The sequence below is a fragment of the Dermacentor variabilis genome, chromosome 5, assembly GCF_050947875.1.
Source record: "Dermacentor variabilis isolate Ectoservices chromosome 5, ASM5094787v1, whole genome shotgun sequence".
Taxonomy (NCBI): Eukaryota; Metazoa; Arthropoda; class Arachnida; order Ixodida; family Ixodidae; genus Dermacentor; species Dermacentor variabilis.
In genome coordinates, this window is record NC_134572.1 from 92,060,522 (window position 1) to 92,085,149 (window position 24,628).

Consider the following 24,628-nt stretch of genomic DNA (forward strand, 5'->3'; position numbering starts at 1 on the left):
TAATTATGTATTATGTATTTGATTTAGCAAAGTTTTCTAGGGCTTAAAACTAATTCAACATCCTGCTGAACCTGCCAGTCATCTGATAATAACTACGGGGCTATCTTCTAGTCCTAACAAAACATGTTCTTTCACTCCAAAATTATGCTCTATTCTATCAGTTGCCAATTTTGCGTTGATGCTAAAGATGTAATCCGTTCGATCCTTCCCTGTAATCCCTGCGAGCGTAGTTGAAATCTCCTAACGTCTCAGTATTCATGCAGAAGTAAGTCTCCTTTGAGTCTCTTTCAATTAGTTTTTAAAAAAAAATTTTAGTGAGCAGGAATCTCTTTTCAATACAGTTCATTTTTTTTCTTATTGAATGACTCAGCGTCCTTTCTGTGTGTTTTTTTCGATGGCACTACATTGCCTGCATGCAGCAATTGCTGTAGAAATATACAGATGTCACGTAAAACATCCCAGTGAAATTAGGCATCTGTTTAAGAAATTTACGACAACTATGACGCTACTTCTTTCCGCATCATAACATTGTATTTTAGCTTGCCTCGGCGTATGACTGCCCTGTGTAAACGGCGGTTATTTATTATAACAGAACATGTTGAGACATAAATTCGCATTCAATGAATACTCCTTTATATGTTAACAACCATCCGTTTAATTATAACTTCTTGTGATCTCGAAGTTAGTTTGTATAATAATTGGGTTACAATGCTACAAATTTTTTAGGATGCCTAAATGTTGTGTAATTTTCTCCACCATGTGACATGCTGTGCGCAATACAGGAGAAAAAATACGTGACAAAATGCTGCGATAAAGAAAAGTACATCGTAGGTAAATCAGTGGGCTCTTACAGCTTGAGGCAAAGTGTTGCTCCAGCGGTACTTTGCTGTGAAGACTGTTTCGTGTGTTTAAAAGGAAAAAAAAAGAGATATTACCGCGGCGATCTGCAGTTCGAACATTCTTCGCAGGTTTGACAGCATTCTCAACCTAATTCCGCACGGATAATCGTCCCGTTTACCTTTAAACCTTTGACGCGTTTTAAGCACATCAGCCTCACTTTGTGATGCTTTACCTTCCATACCCCTACCATTTCTATTTCCGCTTTGTAGTTTATCTGACATAACTTCTTAATTTAGACGTTCGCTAGGTTTACCCATCATAATGGAGGCACTGCATCATTCGCGGCCCCGCTGTACTTTCGATGGTCTCATGTACGGAGCTTCAGTCAAGAGTGTGACTAGAAACTCGATATTTGCTGTAGGTAATGGCTGTGAGGCGAGTGTGCGCTTGGATTCGGCGCTTATTGCCACTGCGGCAGCACTTTGGACCCGATGCATTGAATTCCATCAGGCTTTCTCACCAGCCTTCGCTCTTCTGCACATTTCGCTGAGTGGTCTAATGGTTTGTGGGCTATTCCGTAGAGCAGCTCGATCTAGGAGTATTGCGCCACTCTAACTGTAGGTTTTCACAACGGGGCTGCCTGCGCTGACGGGCATGGCATTATGAGCCTGCTGATACTGTTCCCTTAGGATGTATCCAAATATTTAGGTAAGCTTGCAGATTAGCATTTATTTAACCGCTTGCATGATTGCACGGTTACATCACCGCTCAGATTAATTATTACTAATATTGGGAAAGTTCGCTGGTGCAATGCATGAAGCCTGAAAAACAATATACGCAAATATCAGTGTATGCTTTCAGGTTAATCGCTTCATCGTGCGGGCAAGCATCAAAAATACGACTTTGCTAGCCAATGATATAACATACAATGGAAAAGAAACATGCAAGTTTCTTGTCATAGCATGAGGCAACAGCGAAGATGTGCTTGTCACGTGTCATTTTTGAACAAAGATTGGAAGGTGTTTTAGCGTCCAGTTGAAGCCGATATAAGACGATGTCATTCTGGGCAAGCTGGGGCTGAGGATGGTGTGCATGAACCGCGTAATTTATTGCGACAGGTCCGCTAAACAACGTTAACTAAAGGTTGCAACGCCAGCCAACTTTCAAAAGCGAAGCTTTTCTTGTCGAACCTCGTTGGGTTTCGTCATCGTGGCTACGGCTGCATAGGCCAACCAATCAGAGCCGAGCACGTGCGCCGCGCGCGCCACTGGGTTCCTTACGACACCCCCAGATGGCGTTGGCCTCCGCAGATCATCGTCGTCGTCGACGTCATCGTTGTCTCCTGCTCCATCGACGTTATCACCATCACAATCAGCATCATTATTATCATTATTATCCTGATTAAATCCACCACATACACAGCGGCGCATGGCAAAGCTGGTGTGAAGGAGGTTCATTGAAGACTGGCGCTTACTCAGTGACATATACTGAGTGGTTCATATGCCGATTGATCCACACCCAGTAACTCCAGTGCCGCATTGCCAGTTCGACAGACCCAGTGGTACTTATATTTAGACTGCTCTACACCTGAAATCAGTACATGAAATAGGCTACAAACGGAAGTCTGAAACAGCATACCCGTTGCGGAAAGCTGGTGGTAACTCGCCAAAGAAGACATTGTCCTGAAAAATCCAACAGCATGTGTCAGTGTATGACAAGTTCGCTTAGAGGCAAGTCTTTTAAAGCGAAACTTTCTGGGTGAATCTTCCGGGTATTTGCTGAGAGTGACTGCTGCTGCGTCCTTCCTTAATAGGCACGGCACTTAGTCGTGTAGCTCGTGCGCGCGACACCACGTCGTCGCGAGAACACGTGGGCTTGCACCAGTTTCAGTGAAACGGGAAAAATAATAGACAAGGTTACCATGTCCTTCGCGCCAAACTTATCTTTCCGTACTATTACCTCTTTGACAAACACCATACATCGTCTTCGTCCTTGTCACATCGACGCGACGATGCCTCATAGAGTGCATTTGGTGTTTATATTTCGCCTTAGATTCTGAACGGCGTACCGCATATTCTTAAACACTGCACGACATTAAAGTTTTGAACGGCGTGGTTTATAAAAATTCAGAATGCATCAGATGCCTCGCTACGTATACATAGGTGACATTATTGAGAATATTACGGATAATATTTGTAAGGCATTAATGGTTTCCCGAAATCTTTGCTTCCCACAAATTCCAGCATCTGCCTGTTTTTCTTTATTTTTAGAGCAGAATAATCGCTGTCCAGGCAGTTTCTGAGACTTCAGTGACTATGCAGATGACGGTTGAAGGGGAGGATCTTCCTCCTGAAGAATCTTCAGCAGAATTTGGATGGCAGTGGGCAGTTTCGAAGCGTATGTCCGCCAAGGCGGACTCTGCCAACCACCCTAGCGGTGGCATATGGGGGAATAGGCTTAACGCCGGCGACTCATTCACAACTCAGGAAAATGGAGATAAGCTCAAGAGCAAAATCATCAGGGCGTTGCGGATGCCTCCCATGCCCAATGGACAGGCCAAAATTATCATACGGCCCCGCAGAGGGCTGCATATTGGAAAAAGAGGACCGACCGGGATCGGTAAGGTGATCGTGGAAGCGGCGGGTCTTATCCCTACGCAGATAAGCTCTGGCATCATTTGTCCTGACATACAACAAAACATTCTGGTGGCCAGCAAGCCCCACCGAGACAACGCTTGAAAATACACAAGAATCAGGGCAATTCATGTGGCTGGAAGAATGTTTGAAGTCAGCGCATACGAGGTTGCCTCCCACATCACGTGTAAAGGGGTAATCAGACACATCGACCTCAACGACAGTCCATCGGACCTGGAATGTAACATCGTCAACGAAAGAAACCCGCTGGCCTTGGCGGTCAAGAGAAGTAAGAACACAGACACAATCATCATTGCTTTCATTGGACTCAAGGTTCCGAACTTCTTACGCTATGGCCCAGTCCTTGTAAAATGCTTTCTTTATCGCAAACAAGTCGATATTTGCTATGCGTGCGGCAAACTCGGCCATCGTGCCGACGTTTGCCCGACTCCCGAAGAGTCCACCTGCAGAGGATGTGGGGCAGTGAACCCGGACGATCAACACCAGCGCACGCCAAAGTGTGGGTTGCGCGGGGGCCCACACCCTACGGCGGACAAAACGTGCAAGGAGAGATTCCAGATCCCGTACGTCGTCAGAAGGAGACGGTAGGAGAGTGCGACGGTGGAAGCTTCGACAAATGGGGCTTCGTCAACACCACATAGCAGCGACAGCAAGAATCACTTCCAGCAACCTCCACCGCAAGAGTCTAGGGGGCGCTCCCGATCCAGGGGACGCTCTCGCTCCAGGGGGAGCCCCCGGAGTCGCTCCCGATCCAGAGGGCGCTCTTGTTCCAGAATCAGGGCCATATCACGCTCCAGGGGTCGCTCCGGATCCCGGCGCCGAGGGAGTCAAGTCCGGTTCAAGTCATGCTCGAGGTCCTGCTCCAGGGATCGCCGACCCCAGTGCTACCCGACCTGGGCCGGCCGAGTTCGAGGAACGCCGGAATATGTAACGGGGGGCTCGCCGCCAGAGCATGATAGAGGTAACAACAGACTAGCACAGCTTGAGCGCGAAAACGAGATGATGAAGAACACAATTGCTCGACTGATGACAGAAATTGCCGAGATTAAGAAGAGCAGTCAACCCGTCATGGCTGACAAGCAGCCAGCCACTCCCCAGCCAATGGAAATCCCCATGGTTGAGAAGAGTGACACGGATAAGCAACCGGCCGCTCCCCAGCCAATGGAAGTCCCCATGGTTGAGAAGATCTATACAGAGAGGCCCTCTAAACAGAGGGCAATCGCTAACGAGCGATGGCCTTATTGTACGACAAGAGGACATCAATCTACAGTGGCTCCATATCAGCTTTTAGGGCATTTGCCAAAGGAACCATATCCGAGCTGGCCCTAGGGATACTAGGAAGCAAGAAGATGAAGCCGCACACATTGATCTGGTTTCCAGCCCAGATGGGACAGATTGAGGGTGCCCCGCCCAACCTCAAAGAGTCGGCACACGGAGCGGCGCGAGGGATCAGCAACCGCGTAGCTACCAGGCAGCGTGATGCTGGGGGTACTGACAATCGGGACTCTCCTTTCTCGTACACCGAAATTACTAAACACTTTTACTTGACTCGGAGGATCTACCACCTCCCACATTGCAAACTCAATAGACCTCAGGCTTTGACACTAAGGCTTCTACAGCCGGGGGCATACCCAAACCCCCCCTACTTCTTTACAAGATGTACCCCGAAATTCAGACAGCAAATGAATGTGCACTCTGCAATGACATAGCGAACTTACCTCACATGCTCTGGCTATGTCCCACGTTACGCGGCAATGAAAGCAACACTTCTTCGCGTTGGGATGCGCTCCTAAAGAGCCGCACCCTCGAAGAACAGTTATGGGCTGTCCAACGGGCCCGCAACGCGGCGGATAGGCTTGGCCTCTCGGTCCCGACGTGAGAGTGGCCCGCTGCGCGCTAATGCGCGCCCTAAAGGAACCTAATAAAGTTTTTCATCCATCCATCCATCCATCCATCCATCCAGGCAGTTTATTCCTGTTCAGTCAGTCTCTTGTGGCAAACCTTAACAGTTAGTAGTTTTGTTGTATTGGGGGGGTGACATACAAAATTTAGTCATCCTAAGGCTGTACGAACATTTAAACTGATCCTATGGACGACCAAATTAGCAGCATACCATACCTGTGGCAGTTTTTGCATTAGTGCCGCTACAACTCTGACTGCCAAACTAGAGCTCCCTCTCCATGTGTGGAACTTGCAATAAAAGCTTTTCTAAAGTAGTGCATCACAATGTTTTTTTTTCTTTGCTATGTTTAGTATTATTATTCCTACCTCTTCCTGCGTCCGAATTAGAACAAAATATCAGTCGCATTCTACTTCTGAAGCAGCCGTCAATGATTGCAACGTAGCATTGCTTTTTGCTTCCTTAGACAGTGTGGATGGCTCTTGTCATTTCCTATGTGTTTTTGTTTTGTGCTATTTTAGTTATGATTCAGAGGTAAGAGCCTCCATCGTAATTATTTAGCCAAAATTTGCACTTTTTTGCAATGAAGCAGCAATGATAGATAACCTGGTTTTTCGTGCTTGTCTTATTCCTTTCAATGTATACCATGCAGCATTTTAATACTACTTATCGACAGAGCCCTTGCGCATGGATTTGCTCCGTCGTGTACCTGTGTGCTGGCAAGCTGTATAAAGGTAATGCACAGCCTGACGCGAGCTGAGAGACCATGTTTAATCTGTATGAATGGACGACTCATTTTATTCGAGGAAGGACCCAAAGGCAATGCAGTTTAACTAAAAGTTTGACAACCTGGTCTCTTTTACATGTATCAAAATCTCAGTACATGTGCATTTTCGCATATCACCCCCATCAAAATTCGCATATCACTCATCAATTTCGCATATCACCCCCATCAAATCTCGAGCTGAGTTACGCAACGCCATAGCTATTTGTCTACAGCGGTTAGACAAGGCACTTCCTGCTTTAAGACAGCGATTTTTAACTTCCCACGATTTCGGCAACCTAATGAATTGAGGCCCTCTCATTAAGACCGCATTACTTTGCTCCGCCAGGCATGTACTGTTTGATCAGTTTTGCATGAAAGTAAGTGTATATAACCTTCACGTTGAAACACCAAAGTAATAGCCCACCCTAACCTTTTAAAACTATTGAACATACGATATGTCGGTTGGCTCAAAAATACCCGACACCTGCTTCCTTATGCGCTCGCAGCGTACTTCGCAACTACGGTCTTACTAAGCGGAAGTGGCTGCACAACGAAGCATATGCAAATTGAGATAAAGAGAAGCATGATGTCTAGAGAAACAACCCATCGTGGCCAGCGTAACCTAATAGCCGTGGATCTTCAGCCGCGACAAACCAGGCACGCAGCACGTAAACACCTCACACAGAATACTAAGCCGCATTTGCCGGCGGCATGAACGTCTGTGATACATAAAGCATGAGGTCTTAACTTTGTTTGCTTTGTAACAGCATTCGTTGCAAACCTTCACTTGCCCTGGAGCGATTCCTGCGGTTTCGAACGTGTTGGAGCACCAGCGCAAACCAACCACCAGCCACTGTGTTTCCGAGACCGGGTGTAACAATTCGTACAAACAGTCGGTCAAGTAAAAAATGAGAATGAAGCAGCGAACATAACATAACAGTAATATAATTGTCATCCACCCGAGTGTAGCATGAAGCTGTAAAAGAAATGAATGAGGGTTTCTCTGAAATAAACACTTGCAGCTAAAGATTATATCTTCCTGGTCCGGGCATCGCAACCGGGACCAATGGCTTTCCGGGGGGATCGTTCCACCATCTGAGCTAGCCACGAGGCAAGCGGATTGCAACGGGGGCGACTTATTCGTCAACTCGAAGCACAGAGGATTCTGAATAGGGAAAATGAGCTCTGCGGAACCCCGCAAGGTGGAGCAAGGTCTATGAAATGGACCATTCTAATTCAACCATTGGATGGGTGGATGAGAATGTTTCCCTTACATAAACCGCCCTCCGCCTTGCATGATCCTACGTAATTAAAGAAAAAATGAATGACGCAATCTTTTGGCACTGATTCGCCGCTCAACAATTAATGGCTCCACTTTGTATGTTTACTTTTGCTGCATATTCCGAAGCTGGAGCCATATAGCATAGCTTGAAGCCGATGCTATATGGTTTGACTCGCACAAGCGAGTGAGTAAAAAAGAATTTTTCGAATTTTGAGGTGCGTTCACGTGGATGATGATGTAGTGTAATTAGGGGAACACCGACGTATGTGATATCGCAAAACTGTAGCATTATTCAAAATAAAGCGACATGGCTACATTGACGGTTAATGACAGGAAATTATTGAGGCCTGGGTTACCTTCGTAAGTGCGATATTACTGTCAAACGTACCATTAAGCTTTTTCTCGTAAAATTTAAATGACTGTTTCGGCCTATTTGCCTGTGGGCATTATGTAATCATTCGGTTTAATGACATCTCGCATGCTTCGAAAGTTTACCGAGGTTTTTAGGGCTTACCTCTTTCAGCCAGCGTGCAAAGTTCAGGCAAGTAATATTTATATTGTTTCCTATATTTATATTCCAGACTGTAGAGAGATTAGGTTGGATTCACAATTTGCAGCTTACGCAGATTGTATTCATGGTTTTAGCTAAATAACCTACCATTGTCATAAATGCAAGAATTTTGGATAATTGGGCGGGGACAGCATATTGCATTCACTCCCCCCCCATATTACGTGTGCCTCCTTTCTTGACGCTGCACAACATCAATAGCAAACATTTCATTTAGTAGTCTCGGAATGATGTGGATTCCAATTAGATACACGATGGAAGAAGAACTATACGGAAACTGATTTTATTCCAATGCCACTCATGGAACAGTTCCACAAGAGAACACCTTCAGCTTACGAATACAACTTGATCCGCTTTGTGCGACAGGCCAGCTTAATCTAGGTCTCAGTCGCCCTAAGCTTTTTCTTTTAATGTTTTGCGTGTTCGCTATTCGCTAACCCGCGAGCTAGCACTAGAGATTTTTTGACAGGCTCAATCGCAGCTCGGCGTAAAAGCTCTCGCGAAACCCACTCTAGAGCTTTAGGACACTTCATACTACTATGTGCGGAAACGGCGATAATCATTCCGCTGGAGGACATAAACATCGGAGACACGTAAGTTTGCTTCTCGCGAAAGAAGAGGAGAAAGGGCATCTTATGCTCCTAAACTTTTATACAAGGCCTAACTAAAACCTCTTTTCCTCTGTAATTTGTCCTTGTCCGACATGAGTACAGAAAGCATTGACCATTGTATGTCTCAATAGTGTTTATTACTTATTCGCAAAGTTATTAAATCCTGAAATTCCAGGACTTCAGTGCTTATTTGATGTAATAAATTTTTACGGGATAGTCTCAGAAACGTATATATTGGTTGTCGCTCCAAAGCTTCCATTGACAACGTTTGCCTGTCTGACCTTTGCTCAGCACCGCCGGTTAAGTGCTTTGAAATGTACCGGATCTCTAACCATCACAAAGGCTGTCACTTTATTAATTATCGCTGAACACCAAGGCTGTTGAAGTTCCTCTGCATGCCTTGCAAGTATGTGTGTCGGATTATTTTCCATATGCTTTGACATGTGCAAGGGCATTAGCGCCGGAACGGTCTAGGTCTATGGCTAGGTAAACCATTAACGAATATCGGTATGAATATTCCTAGACAAGAAATGCTTCCTTTTTTTGATAAGCAAATCAATATCTGAGCCAGAAATTCTATAACGAATTATTTGATAATCTTGCTTGCTCGAATTTTGCTCTGGTGATTCGGTGGCCAAAGTCAACGTTTCATTCGTGGAAGTTCTCTAAGACATCGCTTACTCAATGTTGCCACCTGACAGTCCGTGATGGTGAAAAACCCAGCGATTATCTTTTTCTATAATTTCCAGTAAAACACGAATAAATAAAACGTGGAGGACGAAAAGCCTAACTTGTTCGCATTATAATTCGCGAATATCAATGACATTTTCTGATGCAATGAATCGGTCCTTCGTTTTCCTTCTTAACGCTTCATTCAATTTTCCTATGGTTCTTCTGTGATTGCGTCACGTACAAAAACCCTGAAGGAGACGAAACAAAGTGTTTGTCGAAGGTATCAAAGCATGTATGCTGACGACCGGATCTACGGTCATACCGCGAATTGAGGCTATAGTAGAAATAAGGTTGCTCCACACCTATACTGTTGCGCAAAGAAAGAATTACCCTGGCTGTCGTGAGAAGCTTAGTACCAGTCACGCATCAGTCATGTATAGTGTACAACGAGTGAACATACCTGGGAAATGTTATTCATATTTAAAGAAAAAATCAGTTGACGCTGGCTATAGCTAAGGGTCATCAGCAAGTCTTCGTTTAGGTGATGCAATACTGAATACTTTCTGCAGTTGCTGTGGTAAAGAGCATACTTTGCAAGCTCAACTTCAGCCACACAGTTCGCTATGAGTCATGCAGGCGCTTTCCTAAAAGTTTGTCTCCTAGAACAGTGATGAACTTCCCTGAACTGCGAACAGGCTGAGCACGAAAGAGAACCTCCACCGGAAACCGTTATGCAAGTCTTCTGTGTTGAAGCGCCTATCATGGCAACAAAGACTGATCTGCTCACATCATGCCTCAGACACAGGGTACTCAGAACATCCTTCATCGCCACGCTCTTAAGACAGGATAATTTTTCTGCAAGAAACCTAGACCCCGTATTGCGGTAGCGTGAACACACTTCATGTTGTGTTATCATCGTAATCAGTATTTTCTTTCCCCTCTTGCCTTTCAACATATATATTTTCTGAGACTCAGGTGTTAAACCGTAAGCTATCGATATTATTGACTTCAAGGATGTCCGCGGAAATTATCAGTTACTCATTTTAATTATATCTTCGCAGATCATTGGCCAGTTTGCACATATATGCCTTTGATTATCTGACGGCTGTTTTTGCAATATCGATAGATATTCGCAATAATGTAAGCAACGGTCATGCTCAACAGAAGGCAGAAGTTATTTAATTACATACTCAATTTTGATGGTTTCATTTGCTTTTAGTTTTCAGTTAGCGCGAAGGCTATTCCACATAAAGAATCTAGGTCTCATTTTTTACAGAGCAAAGTTATTCTTACTGCACTTGTTAACTTCTAACCACAATGTAATAATGCACTTCGAAGTGACTACATAAAATAAACCACTAATATTTCCAAGCCTGTTTCACTGTTTAATCTCATAACACAGTGAACGTTTCTTTGCACATGAGTTCCGTGGTAAAAAGCCCGAAACATTGAAGGTGCGGGTCCCCAAGCTATGCAATCACTGTCACGCTGAAAGGTCAGATGCACGCAACTCTGAAATAACGATTCGCCTACACAAGTCACCAGCATTCATTAAGCACCGTGGCTTGGCAGTCCGCGGTGCTGTTTTACATAATTTTTATTTCTTCATATTTTGCAAACTGTAGAGAACTCTCTTAGACTTCAATAAATGCACAATAAGGATGAGTCATTTCTCTTACATTTTATACCAGGTTTTGTTGAATGTATTATTATTATTATTATTATTATTATTATTATTATTATTATTATTATTATTATTATTATTATTATTATTATTATTATTATTATTATTATTATATTAACATACGAATGACGCTGAATGCACCTTTACGACGCTGCAGCTGTATTTAGTTGCACCCTCGTGGGAGAAATGAATTATCAAGCAGCTTGAATATATCAGCTTTCTTTATGTATCTCGTCAATAAAGATAAGCGATTAGGTTTGTCTAAATAGGAAAGGCCACAGCATCTCTGAGCTGGTGACAAAATTACGCGTTACATGGCCCTGCCACGCAGTGCTGCCGATTTCCTGCGAAAGCGCGCACCCAATTTGGCTGCAAGCGATGCTGAATACTACCCGCATCAGTTCAAGTTTATTATCATGGTATAAAAATAGATAAGTGCCTTAGCACGTACGCGTACACTCTAAGAAGAGTTTACACCCTTTGGAGTGCCCCTTCTGCCACACAACAATAATCATCTGCCTTGATGCGTTTCTGTTCTTTAACGCTGCGAGCCCGGTACTCTCAAGTGACGAACGGCATGCGCGTTATCAGCATGATAGCGCTCCCGACAGGAAAGTTGCGGGCGCAGCGTTTTCAAGAAAGGAAACGCATCCAGGCAGATGACGATTATGGTTGTGTGGCAGAAGGGGCACACCAAAGGGTGTAAACTTTTCTTAGAGTCTAGAAGAGAACGTGTAGATGGAAAACTGTCAGGAGTATGCCTTATTGTAAGATATTGGTTGATTACAGGATAGGTGAGTCTAAAACCACTGGGCGTACAAATGATCAAAATGACACAATGCAAATAATCAATGACAACAAAAATTGTACAGAGAGCTTACCTTTGATCATTTTCGTAAGAAACACACATGCATCAAGGTAAATAGAAAAACAAACTAAAAGAAAAAGTAGCTGTAGGCATTCTTTGGTTCATGACGAAGCGGAATCGGAAATTAGTAAGTTAGGAAATTAGTAAGTTGTGGCATTACACAAATAAACGACGTAAATGTCTTACAGGAAACATAAATATGTACCAGGTACAAAACTATTGATATTACAATAAATATCAAACATAACCAGAGGACAAAATTAGCGATATGCAAAACTTACTTTCGAAGTAGAGATAAATCAATATTCGATGTCGTTTTAAATGACTCTAGGATAGGGCGTGTTTTAATAAAGGTATCGAAACAATTCTAGATAATAATTGCAGTAAACAGCACTCTCGCTGTCTGCTTGTCATATTCCGTTTGAATTTTCACTAATAACAGCCATAATGGCTGGAGATTGAATCCTGTGTAACAATTTAGGAGTGAATACGAGTGGATATATTTGGCTCGATTTCATACACAATATTGAGGCAAACTTATTCCAAGAAAAAGACAACGCCCCCAAGAAGGGAGCCCACAAGAAAGCGCTCCCCTTCCTGTGTACGTTCTTTTTGTTGAACTAAGTTTTCCTCATCAGCAATGCAAGACCAACCAGCCTAAGAATTATTAATCTGACTACATACGAGTCCAAAAATATTACTAGCCTAAAATTTCTCGTGCGTCAGCATCCCACCTCGGAAATTACCTCTGTTAATGGCAGATTCCACCAGTACTCTGACTTTGACAACTGCGCACTGCCAACGTATTTGCCACAACCGGTCTTCTAACGATCACATATGTCGATCTTTATTGTTAATGCATTGTACAGTATACTGGATATGATCGTTGCCCAAAACGGGCCAAACTGAAAGTATGAAAGACAGAAAAAAGAAACGGTGAAGTAGTTTTTATGAGATGCAGGGACACCTCACGGTGGCAGAAAGTGCAAGCTTTGCACCTATGCGATGCGTGCACCTACCGCCCACTCGCAAAGTCAAGCGTGGCAAGTTTCTATACTATATATCTTTCCATCTGAGGCTGAGGCAAGCAAAGAAAACAAAAACGCAGCTGTGCTCTCAGTCCGGCGTAAAACAACTTGAAGCCCAGAATCCTTTTTAATTATAGTAGTCTAACGCTTTCGTTGCCGAGAAAGCCCTCGCGCAGATTCAGTAAGCCTAGATAGTGAAGGGCAAGAAGCGTAAGGAGGAGGGCACATAGCGTCTTCCCCGTCGGGGTTAACAGCTCGGAAGAGCATCCCTTCGTCACAGCCACTGTAGCTTTGGAGAAGAGATGCGCGAAATACCGGCGTACGTGAAACCGCCTTCGTGCTAGGGAGCGTTAAAGCGATCGCTAACGCGCTTCCCCTTACACGATCACGGTGCTGGACAGAGCATAGTGAGCGAGCAGTTTCGGGACCGCGGCGAAAAATAAGGTGATGCGGCAGGGAGACCTAAAACCGGGCTACACGTTCTTGTAAGATGAAAAAACAGAAAGGTCATAGATGTGTCAAGCGGGAAAAGCGCGGCCTAAATTGCCACACGCAGCTAGGTGCGAGCTGGATGGCTCGCTCACATTCACCCAGTTCTACGAGAAGCAGTGCTCTCCAGACGCTAGGTTCCAAGACAAATTTATGTTAGCAGAAGCAGGGCCTAAGTGGCAATCCCGTGTGCTGCTACACTGAACTTTATACGGCAACTATCTCGCCGTCACAGAGGGTGTTTCAGCTGCCAACCGCTTGTAGCAAGAACATTTCTGTTTTTGTTTTGTTTGATTTTTGTGTATCTTTGTCGTTCTTTTTTCAAGGAGAAGAGAGCATGCAGAGCAATACGAAACAGAATTAGCTGGAGTATGCTGGTATCTAATAGTCTTGTCGTGTTGGATGCTTCTTTGGGGAAATCTATTTTACACTGACATTGTGATGCGCCAACAAAGTATGACTAGAACTATAGGCATTTTCAAGATCATCCCTGTAGTTTACTGCAGCTATAGCATTCGATACTCCGATACAGATAGGTGACAAAGCCGTGAGACTACTAATACGCATAAAAATTATTATTTCGAACAAAAACTCGCCAAGTGACCAAGGGAATGCGCTGTTGATTTTATTTCGCAATACAAGATACAGTATCAGCTCTAATCTTATCGAAAGAACTAGTACAATACTATTCCTCAGGCTTCCAGCCACGTCTGCACTCAATGTGAACAAATTTGAACAAGTATAAGATTTACCTAAATATATGCATAACAGCTATGTTTTTGCGCGTACACATCGTGGTTAGCTGTAAGGACACACCTAATATGCTTTTTGGAGCCCGTATGGGAGTGCAACTTCCTGCCTATGCACCAATTATTTAATCTCGGAAACGTTAGGGCAAAAAATTACCAGCTGAGCTGTAGAGGTCTGTGCTGTATTGCCATAGAAAGTTTACCGTGTCCGCAAAAAAAAAAAATACGTTTGATTACGCGCACGTTTCATTGCTTCACAAAGGTGGGCCTTTGAAACCGCGAAAATACGAAGCTCCTGTATGACGCAAGGTCCTGGAAAATACGAAAAAGTAATATCAAAGTAGGATCAGAAAATTGAAGTTCGAAACAATGTAGAGAGAACGCGGTTTAACAAACCGTAATGTCACCATTGAATAACAAGACATTTGCATTAATCTTATAGTCTACATCAAGGAACGAAGTCGCTAACTCGTCTTACTGCAAAAAAAATTTAAAAGAAGAATAAGCGAGCAAGAGACAGAGACGAACTGTGGCTCTTCAGTTCAACTAGTTTATCAGCAGCGACAATGCGCCACAAAAACAAAAAAAGAGAGACGCAAAATCTAATGGCGAAGGGGAGTAACGTGCGCAAACGCTTGCAGAGAACGCTGTCCTGTTCAATGTCTATTATGATACATGAAAGAAAATGGCTGTCTAGACACGCTGAGTACATCATCGACAGCTTTTTAAACAAAACAATAGAAAAAAGAAAGTAATCGATAGGAATATGTTCAGCCTGCGGCAACGAAGAGAGCTGGGCCTCGCCCTGGCAAGTGCGACAATACGCGGCTTGGGTGCCGATTGCGGTTCTAATAGACGAAAACAGTGCGATCGTACTGACGTGTGCGCGAAACCACAGCCAGTCCAGACAGAGTGTAACGGCTGTGCCCTGAACGAGCGGCCAGGCATACGACAATCTTTGATGCCATTGGTGCGCGTTTTGAACGACGACTGGAAACAAGTTTGAAGCCGGAGGCGGCGGCTTTCGATTGCTGCCGGAAAACTAGCCCTCCAGAAATCGCTCGAGAGCCCTCCTTTCCTGTCCTCTTTGCTAGAAATATCAGTAGCGTGCACAGGGGAAAGAGGAAATAAACGAATGCTACTGACGCTACTTGATGGTCCCGGAAATTAACGTTGCCAAAAAAAACACAGCAACCACGTGCAATCATGCAAAATGGACATGAATATTTCAAGTTGGTGAGCAAGGCCATAATAATGAGTATGAAATACCGAGGTTTCAACCCAGAATCCAAGAGATATGAGTGCGCCGGCTGTGAAGATATCTCGCATTCGGCAAACATATGCGCTTATATTTGGCGCTCGCCACCAACATAGACGACATTTTGCTTATATGCACAACGCTGTATGCTCTTAGCTATGGTGCTATCTCGTTTGAATCCTCATTATTACTCATTTTTTTCATTGATTCTCTTTTACTTCCTGTGATTTATGGTTTCCTTGTTCTGATGCTTGTCTGGAAAGAAATAAATATTATTCTTAGCAGACGTTTTTTAGCTTGATGTGTGTGACCATTGGCCCGTACCAAGCCACATGCATAACGATGCGGCCACAAACTTCACAATATACGTTTCTGCTATGGCTCATATTTCTTCCTGGGCCTTCTGTTTCCTTGAGGGTTTACAGGAGCTTTCAAGCGCAGCGTACGTGGGAGAAGGTTTGCTTTAATGTTAGAGGGATATGTCGCGTTGATTTGAAGTCTATTTATGTGCAAACCTGCGGTTTTCTGCCTGTCATCACTGAACGTGCGGGACACATAAAGTTTATTCATCCTCACTCGTATTTCTACTTCAGTATGCGAGTTTATTTACTGGCCGGCAGAATCCACCTCGGCGGAACTTCACACGCTGAATTTCATATCACTATACTGATAAGAAACTCCGTAATTATTAGGACTCCAAAGAAACGCCTAATTTCGCATTTTAGCAAATTGCACTTTAAAAATTTGTTACGTAGGGCTCATATGGGTTTATTCAACGAGGCATAAATATGGTTAGTGCGGGAGAAACAAAAGAGATTAGCGGGAATGATAAATGGTGACTATTGGCAAACGTTGGATCCCTTCCTGACACCTGACTCATCTTTTACATATTTTAGGAGGTCGCACCTAAAGGAAAACATTGTCTCCTCATGGGGATAACATTCGTTTAGTTTTTAGAACATTATAATTGAACCAACTGTTCGACATTAATGGTTCAGGTTTTCAATCTTTTGTTACAGGTTCTCACCACGGAAGCTCAGCCGGATAGCGTCACCGCTAGACAACGCTTAATGACCCAAAGAATAGCTGCTCTCTCTATGCTTCAAGCACGAGTCTTTCTGTTTCTTGCACACTCCCGTCGCAAATGAAAGTGAGACATGTACAACCTCTGCAGATACATTTTCGAATATTTTTGTGAAGCGCCTCCACATTTTGAATACACAAAAACTCGATTCACGCTTGCATTTCCATTTCGGTCGAAATCAATAAAATACAGAGCAACCATCAGTGTCCAACCTGACAGAAAAACCATTCTGCCCAGCAGTTGCCCACTGTTTAGTGTTATTTTATATTCAACATTTTCTTGGTAGCTTGAACTATGCAGACACAACATAGCAAGTTAAAACAACAAAGTTTTTAGTGGTAGCAAACTATCGACAGTAAATTGCAAATAAATGTAGCTACTATTTTCGTTCATGAGCGCTTTAGGTATGCTCAGTCTAGGTGGTGCACTTGTTTCTTATGTAACCTGACAACGTTATACCTGTGGTCCCCTCATTCCCTATGTAAAGTCGTCAATAACACATTATATATTCTAATACTATTCTAATACATTATCAGCTCTAAGTATTCCGTTCATACTTAACCCACAGAACTCAGTGTGTGTATATCGGCAATTACCATTCATCTCCCCTCATCAAATGTGGTGTGCCCGAAGGTAGTATTTTAGGTCCTTTTTTAATGTATACATAAACAACATTGTCAGCATTGATACAAGCTCAAAATTTATTATATATGCAGAAGGCAGCACAAACTTGCGCTCTGACCCTCATGGCAGTGATATAGCTTCAAGGTGCAACCACGTCTTTGAGAAACTACTATTTTGGTCCCATCCTAACTGTCTTAAAATTTACTGTTTTCCTTGCCCAATACAAGGTAATTAACTTGGAACAGGATATCTACCGTGATAGACAGATAATTTAAATTGTCATAGATTACACAATTTATGGCGTTACGTTTAGATCTCACCTGGGAGTCCCATATTGACAATTTGTGTAAAAACACTTTAAATCTGTACAGGAGCGCTGTCGCGTTGTCATCTCATTATTCCAGTGCAAGCAAAATTGCAAATTTAATCCGCACTGTTTGCTTCACATATTAATTACTGCAGCTGGTTATGGTTGACTACTACAGAAAGAAATATTACAAATACTTAATTATTACAAAAGAAAGTTACTCGCAACATCGCAAACATTGGTTCTTCATCTTCAGAAGAACATTATTTCCAGTAACACAACCTCGTGAAAATACTGCGTGAGTATGAATTTCGTTGCTTTGTGCTCATTCTATCTTCACCCGCATTGAAGTAATTCGTTACTTCAATTGTACTGCTTCAACAGTGTAATGATAATCGCACACATAGCATTGACTTATGGCTAATGCCACGTTGCCATACTTTCTATAAATTACCGTCCTTAAAACGTAATCTTTCGTTATTCCTTAATATATACAAAGATATAATGAAGCCCATAATAACATTACTGCGGGAACAATTTTTTTAGTAAAATTATTTTGGCCTACATTCATTTATGTTCTTATTCAGTTACACTATTGGAACAAGGGTGAACTTATCCTGCTCTGATTTGTCCTTCACGTCGTTGTGTTCTATACAGTGCATAATTTCAGGTTAAATTGTTTATTGCCTGATGTTTGTCTAATTAATTTCTCTTGACGTATTATTTTAATGCTCTGTTACACATTCATATGTTTCCTGTACTCCCTGTGTTATCATTAATGCTAGTATTTCTTCACGGTAAGCTTACTTAGATATGTGGTGATGCATACTTTAGTGCTCTAACACGTTTACTCCTCTCTTGGTGTCATCATTTCTTCTTGGCATATCGTACGACGTAGTCCACTATTCTTATTTCTGATGATTTGCTATTTTTAATTCTTGGTTATCTCCTTATATGTATCCGTTCGTGGTTTAGCAAGTACTTCAAGGTCGGGCACCGCTTGTATATGAAGAAAAACCCTGCTTTGTAGTTGGTTTGTGGGCCTCTTTCAAGCTGCTGATCGCAGCTTTTAGCCCTGGAGAGCATTCGAAACATGTTTGGAAAATAAAGAATTTAAATTTGAATTAAAATCAAACATATTTACCCGTAAAAAGCCCCAGAAGAATCCAGACTAAAAAAAAGCTTGTCCCCTTCTTCGTGGATGTGCCTTCGTCTTTTTTAGAACAGATCCAAAGAAAAAGTTTACCCTTTCTACGGGAGAACTGGAGATGTGTTTCATAGAAGATAAGGCATCAAAACATAAGACTTATTCAGCAGGCAATGATCAATGGCATCCATCTAGAGGGGTGCGGTACTTCTTACAAGCACGGCAATCGGGGATAGCAGAATGCCCCCATTTCCTTTCGTGTCCCCGACCAAGCCCGTTCGGCTTGATACAATCAGGAAACTTTGGCCACAATGCCTACATTATTAGATTAGTACTTCGCCTAATTTATCTTCGTCCTGTCTGCCGAAAGCAATTGCTTTTGCGTTTCCAGCGCACATAGCAGCGCTTCTTAATTTCTCGCGGAAGCATCCAAACAATAGTTAGAAAGGCCAACGCATTTCAGTTGAATGTTTCATTTTTCCTTTTGGAGCGCAGCTACTGCGTGCTGGTTCCTACGGCGAGCCTCGGCGTTGTTCCTCGTAACCGAGCGAACAAACACAGCAAAGGGTGAAAGCGAATACGCAACGCAGCGTGAGATGAAAGACGCCGATAGCAAAGAGAGTGCAGGGGAGGCAAGTGGTGGAGGAGGGTGCAGCGGAACCATGAGGCCGAAAGTGGTGAAGCACGGTTTGGCGAAAGCGAGAGAAGAGCGTTGAGTCACGCAAGACGGGCTTTGCGGTGACAATCGCCATGAGATGACGCCAGAGTAGCATGCGTCGTCTGTATGCAAACAAAGCGCTGCGTGAACGGAGGACTGTTTGCGTCGGCTGCTGTGAATCGCACCCATGCGTCACCCACGCTCCGCCTCTCGAGATCTTCCGATTAGCGACGCATTCGCGCTGTACTTCGCTCCGCTTGCAACGTGCCGCACGAGGCAGACTGTCCGCGCCAGCCATTATATAGCGAAATGAAGACACGTATACAGCTGCGCTCAAATTTTGGATTAGAGATTATCGTAATTTTCTTTGTTTAAAAATATTTCTTTTGCCATAACTGCGTAATCAGGCGGTCCTGCCACCATTATGAACAAGTAAATCTTTTTCTTTCGCTTTCATCACATTAAAACAGTTATTCTTTCAAAATGAGCCTGACAAAATCGTTAACCTGTTACGCATGGCACGACCCCAGCTGATATCTGCTGGAGCATAGAAAATTTGAGCGCAGACACTGAAAGAAGACACTTCAATGCATGCCGCTGGTGGACGTTCGTCAAAATTAGCCTTAGACAAACAACATACACAGTTATATATATATATATATATATATATATATATATATATATATATATATATATATATATATATATATATATATATATATGTGTGTGTGTGTGTGTGTGTGTGTGTGTGTGTGTGTGTGTGTGTGTGTGTGTGTGTGTGTGTGTGTGTGTGTGTGTGTGTGTGTAGCACAGTTAGAATAAGTGTATTTCAAGATGGTCGCGCAAGAAGTTATATTCAGCGGTAAGCAGTGCGATTATCGGCTCACTGATGCAACGATCTGTTTTTGTTGATAACAATAGGCTTTTACGACAAGCCTTCATCAAGTGTTAATGCTCCTGCCTAGAATAGTTGTCTCCGATAAGCTAGGCTACTATCCTCAGGCAGTAACGTAGGTTACCATATGCGTGCCCACGTCCTTTTGCTTGCTTCTTTTCGCTGATGCTTCAGTCGTTCGGTCTAGCCGGTATAGATTTTACCGAAGGACATTCGCTAGGCACAGACCACGCCTCTAGAACACTTAACGAAACGCTTCTCATGCCCTGTGCGCTAACCTTGTCTGCTTTCGCAGCAAATTAGAGGGCCCAACCTAGAGATCTTATTGGGGGCAACAAAAACTTCAGGGGCGTCCTGACGGCTGAAGGTTGTGTTACACTTTGTGCACGCATAGTATAAAGTCCGGTCTTAACTTAGGATTTTGAGCACGTGGCCTTGCTCTTCGTGCTGCATGCTTTAGTCGCTGCAGTGGCTTTTTTCTGTTATCTATGGTCCAGGCCCGAAAAGGGAGACATCTTCGAGTAGGTGCAGATAATGTGGGGATGAGCGAAGCCTACAAAGTGCGAGACGCAAAGCTTCCTACTTGCTATGGTGGTGCTTTGGCACCACTTTGCCATCATCCGCTTTTGCGGAGCTCCATCGGAGTTGCTCTCCGCCTGTTTCTTTGTCTTGTTTTTTTAGAGTGCGCAACGTCGATGTTGTTAAACCGACAGGGTTAAGGGCCCTGTGTCGCAGAAGGTCGGTTGTCGGACGCCATTTCGGCGAAAAGATTTTTTGAACCACTCATACCCAGGCCCTCCATGTGGCGCAAATAAGCTAGTGAATTGAATTTATCAAGCTAAAATACCTCGACAAATCATAAAGTACGACTTACACACAACCTACACACACGATAGCGTCAGACTGTAATTTCACTATACGAGAAAACATGATTCTCTTACGCGATAACTCGAAGAAACCCCTTTTCGAGCATTTCTACCAAGCGTAGACCAGCCACGGAGCCCGCCATTTGCGCGCGCCAGCGCATGAGTCTCTCGGGAGCCAAAGAGCGGCGCACCTGGTTCCTTTTGATACGTCCAGGTGGCGCTCGTCTCCACCGCATCGCGGTCCGCACAAGAGGCCGCGTTTCTACCAGGTAGCCCGCCTTCGTTCATAGCATTTGCGGCGAGCATTTTCCACTAATCATTATGGTTACATACGCTCCAGTTGCCGGGAAGCATGAGAAGCAGTCAGGGATCTTTGAATTCTATCGCGTTCCACTCTTAAAGGCAAAGCTTCAGCGTCGTCCATCATTTCTTCTGCTAAATACTAAACTCAATCCATTTGGTTACGTCAAAAACGTATCCCTTTAGCGAACCTTGGCCAACGCTTTAGAATCTCTCTCAACGAAATCTCCGTCCACCCGAATGTTCTCAGGCCCTTTCCTTCGCCCCTGGTAAGCTTGCAGTCGACTAACAATAAATCGTTATCAACGTCGGGTGCACACCGGCTGTTGTCATTTTGATACAGGAATGCTACAACATCTCGCCTCGCCTTTTATCATCGCAGGCTGTTACGTTTCACCGGCGGGGGCTGGCGATCTTCCGGGAAGCGACCAACAGAAAGGCGCCACCATGTCTGCTGCGACGACTCGCTTTGAAAGTACAATACGTCAATCCCCAGCCCATCGGCGCCACCAGGGCTGCGGCGGTGACTCGTTTTGAAGGGAGGACAATGCGCCGCTTCGCCTGCCGTGATGCGTCAAGATGTCTAGACGTCGGAGAAACTATTGTTAGCGTGTACGCCAACACCTTCACGGTTCGATTGGAGCGGGGGAATTCCTGGAAGGAGATGCTTTGCTCTGCCGGCTCACGCAGCTTAGAAGTCGTCGGTCAATAGACAGACGCGGCGGCCACTGACTGCAGGGTCAACTCTGGGATCAAGAGGCGCAAGCTCGAGTCAAGCACCGTGTCTGTGAGAACCTTCTCACCTTGGTGGGGTGACTGCAACTTGTGCAGAATTAAGTGCGTAAACCCTCCCCCTCAAAGGCGGGTTGGCTACGATGACTTTGGACGCTCCATTTGGTCGAACGGCCGTTTTCCCTCACCTAGGGATCACGGAGGACAAAGTGTTTATAAGCAGCCGTTGTCGGCTTTTCAGAGTGCATTCCTCTTTCAGTCATGTTAGACTGATGGACTGTAACGTTCTCATGTAGATACTGTAAATAAATCCCATATTCCTCGTTCACGATGAGAACAAGTCTCTCCCTTCAACAACGTCCTCAGCGTGGATAAGTTGGACAATGCCATGGGCCAGCTACCATCTATTTCATGCCCCACCCCAACCATCACAAGGCATATTGAATTTCTTCCCTCTATCGCGGTTCCTGTGCAGAAGTAAAACGCCTCTCTCCGAAGAACAACTCCAAACAGGCCATGTCGGAGTAACCGTTACAATAAGAAATACTGACAACCAGGCAATCTTCCGACTAGCAAGGAACCTTCTGCGTGATCGAAGCGGCTATATCATTTATTTCAATTAAATAGGGGAACCCTTCTTAACCGGCCAGTTGTTGGTTGACTTAAGCTAGTGGGGATACCGACGCCGCGTCAACAGTAATCTCGCCCAATCAGGCGATGCTACAAAGACAGTTTATTTACGTGGGACTCAAACATCAGTGTATTGCGATGGGTATTAAAGCGGACTACGGTAACATATAGCTGGCATTAACTTTTTTTTTCTTCGCTGGGTCTGCAGATATTGCCCGTTATGTGTGTTGACTAAAAACATTGAGGGCTTTGTGTAAAGCTTTAGCGCTGCTCAAGTTACTGCACGTTTTACGTTGAAATTTCGTTACAAATATATCCTATGGGTGAATTAGACCATATCATATAACAGTTAGTTTAGTTATGTGCAAGCTCTTCGACTTTACGTACAGATAATGTTAAAAAATTTCTAAAAATGTTTTTTTCTCTTTCTACAGCCATACGACTTGGAAAACGCGTAACCCTTCCCAAATACACAAAATTAAATATCAGGAACATTCTGTGGTTTGTAAATTTATCCTTGCGATCAATCTTTATTCCTCAGAAGTATTACCTATCATTAAATGATAAGCGAGACCTCGCACCTACGATGATTGAGGACCGTTGCGGTTGTTACTGTGCGCCAGTAATAGAAGTGTATCTGGTCTCTGTACAGCCTGCTGCTGTTTATTTCAAATAAATGTGTTAAATGCCAGTTCAGTTTGCCACCCGTGCGCCAGGTCGCTGGCTTCATTCATTCAAGTTTTCATTGTTGTCAAAGGCGATACTGGCCGCGATTGTGGACCGATTGAATAGCGCACCATTGGCAAGTCACACAGCTAGAAAATACAGCGTCGTCCCAAACTTGAATCGTGATTTCCGTGTTGGCTCTGCCGGAGATAAGGCGTCTGCGTAGTAGAAGAATAGTCAGCAGTGAGATATGGGCTAAACTAGAAAGTCTCCGAGAAGTGCGATTCGTCAAAATGTCGTTAATCATGCGAGGTATCACGACCAGTCGGAAGAATGAACAATATCAATGTTTTCGAACTGCAAATTTTTGAAAAGGCCCAGCTGCCAGGGCTGTTAAACCACGCAACTTGCTCGCACCTTGTCATCTCACTATTGTATAGAAAGAGCACAAAAATAGTGTGGAACGTAAATGAACTACTAATAGCCTACAATGGGTAGGTTGCACGTCCTCGTTGCCGCCGGTGGATGGCGTACTCACCTCAACACTTCATGGCAAGGAAGTCCTTGTGTAACAAGAAGCAAGCGCTTTGTTCGCTTATATGCACACTCACATTGCCCTAAGAAGTGTGGTGCTGACCAACTCACAGTAAGGCAATGGTGGTACACGAAAAGTAAGTGTATTTTGTCTTGTTCGTCTAAGTGTCACTCATGGCCCTCTTTCCGCTTGGTGTATGTGCTTGCGAATCGAAATTACTTTAGCATAGGGAAAAAAGACGCTTCTCCAAATACACAAAGTAGTTTGATCCAATATGAGAGACTGCAGCTTCTGCAGCAAATAGTACGAAAAGCAGGAAAAGGGTTCATGAATAAAATGCGTCCTCCCTCCACACACATATCCTGCTCTTGATGCAGAAGATCAAGACACTACACGCCTTCCTATGCATGCCGCGCATATTGGTCGGCGGCAAAGGATTGCCGCGTGCAGGAGCCCTTAGACTTCGTTCCTTTTCCTGCACGAAGGAGAGATATATCATCCCACTTCGAAGTCACGTGGGTGTCCTTCTCCCCTCGCGTCATCAGCACGGCGGCGCATGGTGTGTGCAAACAAGTGACCTGGTTCGCACTCAGAGGGATATCCAAAGTGACGGCGATCGGAGGATCTCGGAGTGGTCAGAACTAAGCCACCTTTCCTTATTCAAGGTGGAGGCTGTAGCGCTACCATGGAGGTCTTATAATTGAAACACTCATCATTTCCACACTGTGACCAAGTTTAATTTTTTCACTTCTGCCTTGTGCGATCGAATACATTACTGTAGTTCCCGGCAGCGCAACAAAGGCAAGAAAACATAA